Source organism: Cucumis melo, unplaced genomic scaffold (assembly GCF_025177605.1).
Source record: "Cucumis melo cultivar AY unplaced genomic scaffold, USDA_Cmelo_AY_1.0 utg000786l, whole genome shotgun sequence".
NCBI lineage: Eukaryota > Viridiplantae > Streptophyta > Magnoliopsida > Cucurbitales > Cucurbitaceae > Cucumis > Cucumis melo.
Genome location: NW_026124206.1, coordinates 3,244 through 10,039, shown reverse-complemented (window position 1 = coordinate 10,039; position 6,796 = coordinate 3,244). Strand labels below are relative to the sequence as shown.

Sequence of the window (6,796 nt, the reverse complement as noted above, 5' to 3'; positions counted from 1 at the left end):
TGATTTTGCACTTCTCGACAAATATAATCTGTTTCGTTATTCTAAGTGGTTATTCTATTCTTGGTAATGAAGAACTTGTTATTCTTAACTCTTGGGTTCAAGAGTTCCTATATAACTTAAGCGACACAATAAAAGCTTTTTCTATTCTTTTATTAACTGATTTATGTATAGGATTTCATTCACCCCATGGTTGGGAACTAATGATTGGTTCTGTCTACAAAGATTTTGGATTTTCTCATAACGATCAAATTATATCCGGTCTTGTTTCCACTTTTCCAGTCATTCTTGACACAATTTTAAAATATTGGATCTTCCGTTATTTAAATCGTGTATCTCCCTCACTTGTAGTGATTTATCATTCAATGAATGACTGAAAAATATAATGTTTGTTACTTTGTACATAAGTAAAACATTCAAAATTGTACTTATTCCTTCTACCCATCGCGAAGGATGCCTCCTATATTCGAGTAACTTTATTTCAGTAAATAGCAGAATCATGGATAGGGAACTATACTAGGGACCTACCTAATTTTATTGTAGAAATTTTTGGGCTCAATGATTGGACCATGCAAACTAGAAATACCTTTTCTTCGATAAAGGAAGAGATTACTCGATCTATTTCCGTATCACTCATGATATATATAATAACTTGGGCACCCGTTTCAAATGCATATCCCATTTTTGCACAACAGGGTTATGAAAATCCACGAGAAGCAACCGGCCGTATTGTCTGCGCCAACTGCCATTTAGCTAATAAGCCCGTGGATATCGAGGTTCCACAAGCGGTACTTCCTGATACTGTATTTGAAGCAGTTGTTCGAATTCCTTATGATATGCAACTGAAACAAGTTCTTGCGAATGGTAAAAAGGGTGGTTTGAATGTGGGGGCTGTTCTTATTTTACCCGAGGGGTTTGAATTAGCCCCCCCCGATCGTATTTCTCCCGAGATTAAAGAAAAGATGGGCAATCTTTCTTTTCAGAGCTATCGTCCCACTAAAAAAAATATTCTTGTGATAGGTCCTGTTCCTGGTCAGAAATATAGTGAAATCACCTTTCCTATTCTTTCCCCGGACCCTGCGACTAAGAAAGATGTTCACTTCTTAAAATATCCCATATACGTAGGCGGGAACAGGGGAAGGGGTCAGATTTATCCCGACGGGAGTAAGAGTAATAATAATGTTTATAATGCTACAGCAGCAGGGATAGTAAGCAAAATAATACGAAAAGAAAAAGGAGGATATGAAATAACCATAGTGGATGCAGCGAATGGGCGTCAAGTGGTTGATATTATCCCTCCAGGACCAGAACTTCTTGTTTCAGAGGGCGAATCCATCAAACTTGATCAACCATTAACGAGTAATCCTAATGTGGGAGGATTTGGTCAGGGAGATGCGGAAATCGTCCTTCAAGATCCATTACGTGTCCAAGGCCTTTTGTTCTTTTTTGCATCTGTTATTTTGGCACAAATCTTTTTAGTTCTTAAAAAGAAACAGTTTGAGAAGGTTCAATTGTCCGAAATGAATTTCTAAATCTGGGGATTTATCAAATAAAGTTCGTAAAAAAAACCAAATTCTTGTTGGCAATTCTATAATTTAATTATGTATGATCAAAAAATTATGAAAAACTTTTTCCCTTGTTTTTTTTTTTATTCTTTTTCGACCCTATTTCGGTAATTACTTGTACCGCATTACTAGTCATAGTATGGATATTATATTGTCAGGAAGACTATTTTACCTCTTCTTTATTTCTTTGTTTTTTACAATACAAATAGGAGCGGTATTATTATGATTATTATGTCACTGGTGCCAGATTGAAATGTCATTGAATGTGTCTATTTTTATTCTAATAGAATAAAAATAGAGTAGATATTAAAAATAAGATAAGTAAATGGAGAATAGAAAAAAAATGAAGGGAACAAAGGATTCTAGAAGGAATTATGCATCTTTCTAGTATTCGATACCAGAAAAATTCCTTTTCTTGTTCTGGTGTCGAAATAATAAACTAATGAATTATTCTTGATCCCGTTCGTCAAAGATCTCTATTCTTAGTTTCAATTTTTCCCGGTTTATCAGAACCTTTTTTTCGATTTATTACATAAGTAGTGAACAAATTCAATGAATTTTTCAATTCTATTTTATATTAAAATAACTATAGAAAATTCTATTAGTATATTTTAATCTATTTAAAGGGTTTGTGATATCTGATCGATAGAAATATAATATTGTTATATTGGGATTGTATCATCCAGAAAGAGGGAATCGAGTGATTCTCTCTTTCTTTTTTTCGCTTTGAAATGAAAGTATCGACCGATACGATCGCGAAAGAGATGGTCTGAATCAATTTTTTTTTTGAAGCAATTCAGAATCAGAAAGAAATGAAGTTTTTTGAAAAAATAGGAAAGATCCATTTTTTCATTTATATGAATAAATTAGTCTAATTCTAATTAGTAAGAGCTCAACGGGACCTACCCCCTCTTTTTTTCTGATTTGAGGGGGATCCTGTTGAGTTCTTACGCTTTCATGTCTCCAACTCAGTTCATCCGATTATTACAGAGATGAACCTAAGCCGGAATATGAACCATAAAAGAAAATACCAACTAAACCGATCACAGGAATACCAGTTACAGTACCGATTATCCAAAGAGGAATCCTTCCAGTAGTCTCGGCCATTTGTCCCACTTCCCTCCCCATTTCATCAAGTGGTCGTGCTAGAGACAGAAACAGTCATAGATAATTATGAGATGATATCCTTCCGAATGGGATAAGATAATTCGTACTATTATTTAGTATTTTCTTTTATTTAATTGAAGAAATAATTGGAAAATAAAACAGCAAGTACAAAAATGAGTAATAACCCCCAGTAAAGACTGGTACGATTCAATTCAACATTTTGTTCGTTCGGATTTGATTGTGTCATAGCTCTATAATTCGGATTAGGTTTATCGTTGGATGAATTGCATTGCTGATATTGACCCTAAAAAAGAAACGGTAGGTACAGCTAGTCCGTGAACAGTTAACCATCGCACTGTAAAAATAGGATAAGTTTTATCGATAGTCATTTGGTCCTCCTAAAAAGATCTACTAAATTCATCGAGTTGTTCCAAAGAATCAAAACGGCCAGTTATTAATGGAATTCCTTGTCGGCTCTCTGTAAAATACTCATTTGGACGAGGGCTTCCAAAAACATCGTAAGCTAAACCCGTGCTGACGAATAACCAACCTGCAATGAATAGAGAAGGTATAGTAATGCTATGAATGACCCAGTATCGAATACTGGTGATAATATCAGCAAAAGAACGTTCTCCTGTGCTTCCAGACATGCCGAGCTCCACATATTCTTGTACAGTCAAAAGGGGGATCGATTCCGTAAAAGATGAGATCAGTAAATGGAAATTAACTGAAATTTTATCTTTGTAAGATCGTCAATATTGTACCGAGGGTGTTTTTAGAGTATACCGAATCAGTATAGCTATCCTTCTTCTGACGCAGCAACGCAATTTCACAATAAGTATCAAAATGAAGCACTAAAACTAAATAATATAATTTGTTTCTTCTTTTCTTGCTGCTTGTCGATGTAGAATCATATACCATTCATTCAATAGAAAATTCTGAAAATGCCTGTCTGTAGTATTAAGGATTCTATCGGTTATTGGCTTCGGGCTAGAAAGCGAAGATTGGGTAAAATGTGAATCCGACTGGTTGGTTTATAATAATTTAGGAAGCAGATTCTAATAGTCCCAAAATTCAATGAAATTAGACGTGAAATCTCGAAATATTTCTTTTGTGTTTGTAGTTATATTTTTGTTTGAATCTTTTTTTATTTTAAGGAATTGGTTAGTCGTCCAGTAACAAGTAACAGTAGTACATAGGATTCGATGAACGAAACAGAACAACGAATAGAAGAATAATAAATATTCGTAATGCACGCATTATTGTTTTATATTAGACTCAAACGATCGTTCTTCAACTAATTAGAAGAATGTTTTTAATATGGAAAGAATAAGAATAAATGGAGAACCTAGTTTCGAGTGATCTGATCGTGCGATACTTTTTTTCTTTTTAAAAAAGATTTTATGGAAATGAACCCACTACATAAAATCTAATTAGTGGGAATACAATTTCATAAATAAAGGGCATTATAAGGTCATTCATTCTTCAGCGATTCAAAGAGCATTTCATTTTTGGAATCAAGTTACACAACATAGTTTATTTATTATTTTTCTTTTTTTTTTTTTTTTTTCTTTCTAATTATTTAGAATCCATTTAATAGATTTATATATTTACTAGATTTATATATTAAATTATTGTTTATAAATTCTTTATAATAAGAATATTTGTTTTGAAAACTCAAGAGTTGTTCAATGAATCCCTTGATTCCGAATTGCGGGATAGAGAGACAGATGATGAATTGATTTCTTACCTATGTCACAAGATTTTTGTTAGTATCATCTATAATCATAATAATAGATGAATCAAAAACTTTCAATTGAATATATTTTTTCAATTAGTATTTTTACTTATCCATCCGCGTATCTTTCAAAAATAGAAACTTAGGGAAGTGCTTTATAAACATATGGATAAAAATAACGTATTTCATTTAGCCTCGTCATGCCTACTATCACTAGTTATTTCGGTTTTCTACTAGCAGTTTTAACTATAACCTCAGCTCTATTTATCGGTCTGAACAAGATACGACTTATTTGATTAAAATTCATTGAATGCACAATTCAAAAAAAAGAAAGATTTCGGTGTTATTCAATATATTCTATATATTGTAGAGTTCTTTACCTTGTCAATTCAATTTCGAATTCTTGGTCATTGAGATTCATGGGCAATACCGATTAATATTTTAAGGATAGATATTACCTCTCCTTTTCCTCGTTCAACTAAATTGAAATGATTGAAGTTTTTCTATTTGGAATCGTATTAGGTCTAATTCCTATTACTTTGGCTGGATTATTTGTGACCGCATATTTACAATACAGACGGGGGGATCAGTTGGACCTTTGATTAATTAACAGTTCTTTTTTTTGATTGACCCCCTACTTGCTTTATAGGAGGTAAAATTTTGATTTCTGTTGAATTATTTCAGTATCATTTTGATTTAACAACAACAAGAATCGAATCACGCTCTATAGGATTTGAACCTACGACATCGGGTTTTGGAGACCCGCGTTCTACCGAACTGAACTAAGAGCGTTTTATTATCAAACTAAAAGCAACCCGAATATATCTTCGATACATATATTATCATAGAGAATATCATAAAATTAAATAAAAAAAGATTGATTCGATATATGTATGTTCAATTTTTATGGATCTCAATTGATTCCTCGTTACTGTTCAGAAGATAAGTAATAGGTAGGGATGACAGGATTTGAACCCGTGACATTTTGTACCCAAAACAAACGCGCTACCAAGCTGCGCTACATCCCTTTCAATTGGTCTACAGTGTTATTGTAGAGAATCCCTGTCTTGTTTTCCACATTTTTTATTTATTTCCTCCATTGGTATACACAAATTATCTTGCCATTTCTTCTTTTTTGTCTCATATCATATATAAAATATAATAAAAATAATAAAAAGACTTATATACGTATGAAATAATAAATATTAAATCCGCCGTAAAGAAAAATGAATATTTGGGGTGGGGCGGAAAGCTACATATTTTTTTTAATAAAAAAGGGAATATCTACCGAATTGAACTGTTGTACATTTCAATTTGAATTAGGAATTCCGCGGACAATACAAGCGGTTATTAACTATATATACATTTGATGGTATGTAATACCAGTATGTATTACAAATTACTATAAAGTAGGAGGGTTTTCAATGCGAGATCTAAAAACATATCTCTCCGTGGCACCGGTAGTAAGTACTATATGGTTCGGGGCTTTAGCGGGTCTATTAATCGAGATCAATCGTTTATTCCCGGATGCGTTGGTATTCCCGTTTTTTTTCATTCTAGTTATTGACTTGGGAAGGGGTGAAGAAGATTAGAAAAACAATCAAATATCTTTGACTAATCCCCTTCCCCCTTCTTTTTTTTAGAGTTTTTAGACTTAGAATAAGTTAGAAAGAATCAAAATGGATTCAACCTCAGTCAAACTCGGACGCGGCGCCAGGTTCAAATTTAATTAATAAAAGAGTGAGAACGAAAATGAAAATGTGATGGCTAGGGCAACAATATCATACAAAATACTTAAATGAAAAACTGTACTGCGATTCTAAATTTAGAAATTATTGTATTACTATATTTTAATATTTGATTGTAACGAAATCTTTCATAATTTTATTTCGAGTTACCAATTTTTCTTTTTTTCTTCATTTTGGATCGGAAAATGGAAGAGTTGCGTGAATCAAAAATCCAAGGGAGGTTCATGGCCAAGGGTAAAGATGCCCGAGTAACTGTTATTTTGGAATGTACTCGTTGTGTTCGAAACGGTGTTAATAAGGAATCAATAGGGATTTCCAGATATATTACTCAAAAGAATCGACACAATACGCCTAGTCGATTGGAATTGAGAAAATTCTGTCCCCGGTGTTACAAACATACGATTCATGGGGAGATAAAGAAATAGATCGAACCGATCGGCTGTGTGTCACCCTTTTCCAATCCAAGGAAGATGAAAAATTACATATATTAGACATATTTTAGATTTAAATATAAACAAACCAAATCCTATTTCGATCGGATCTAAAATGATTTAGAATTAAGAAATAGGATTTTCGGGATAAGGAATAAAAAAACCATGGATAAATCCAAGCGACTCTTTCTTAAATCCAAACGATCTTTT

General features: G+C 32.9%; 2 non-coding genes across 2 annotated transcripts; both read right to left on the bottom strand.

The window, feature by feature from the left end:
* Positions 1–5,125: 5,125 nt before the first annotated feature.
* On the bottom strand, positions 5,126–5,199 carry TRNAW-CCA (transfer RNA tryptophan (anticodon CCA)). The gene has a single exon. It is a non-coding gene; the product is annotated as a tRNA-Trp (tRNA).
* A 162-nt stretch (positions 5,200–5,361) lies between these two features.
* Positions 5,362–5,435, bottom strand: TRNAP-UGG (transfer RNA proline (anticodon UGG)). The gene has a single exon. It is a non-coding gene; the product is annotated as a tRNA-Pro (tRNA).
* Positions 5,436–6,796: the final 1,361 nt, after the last annotated feature.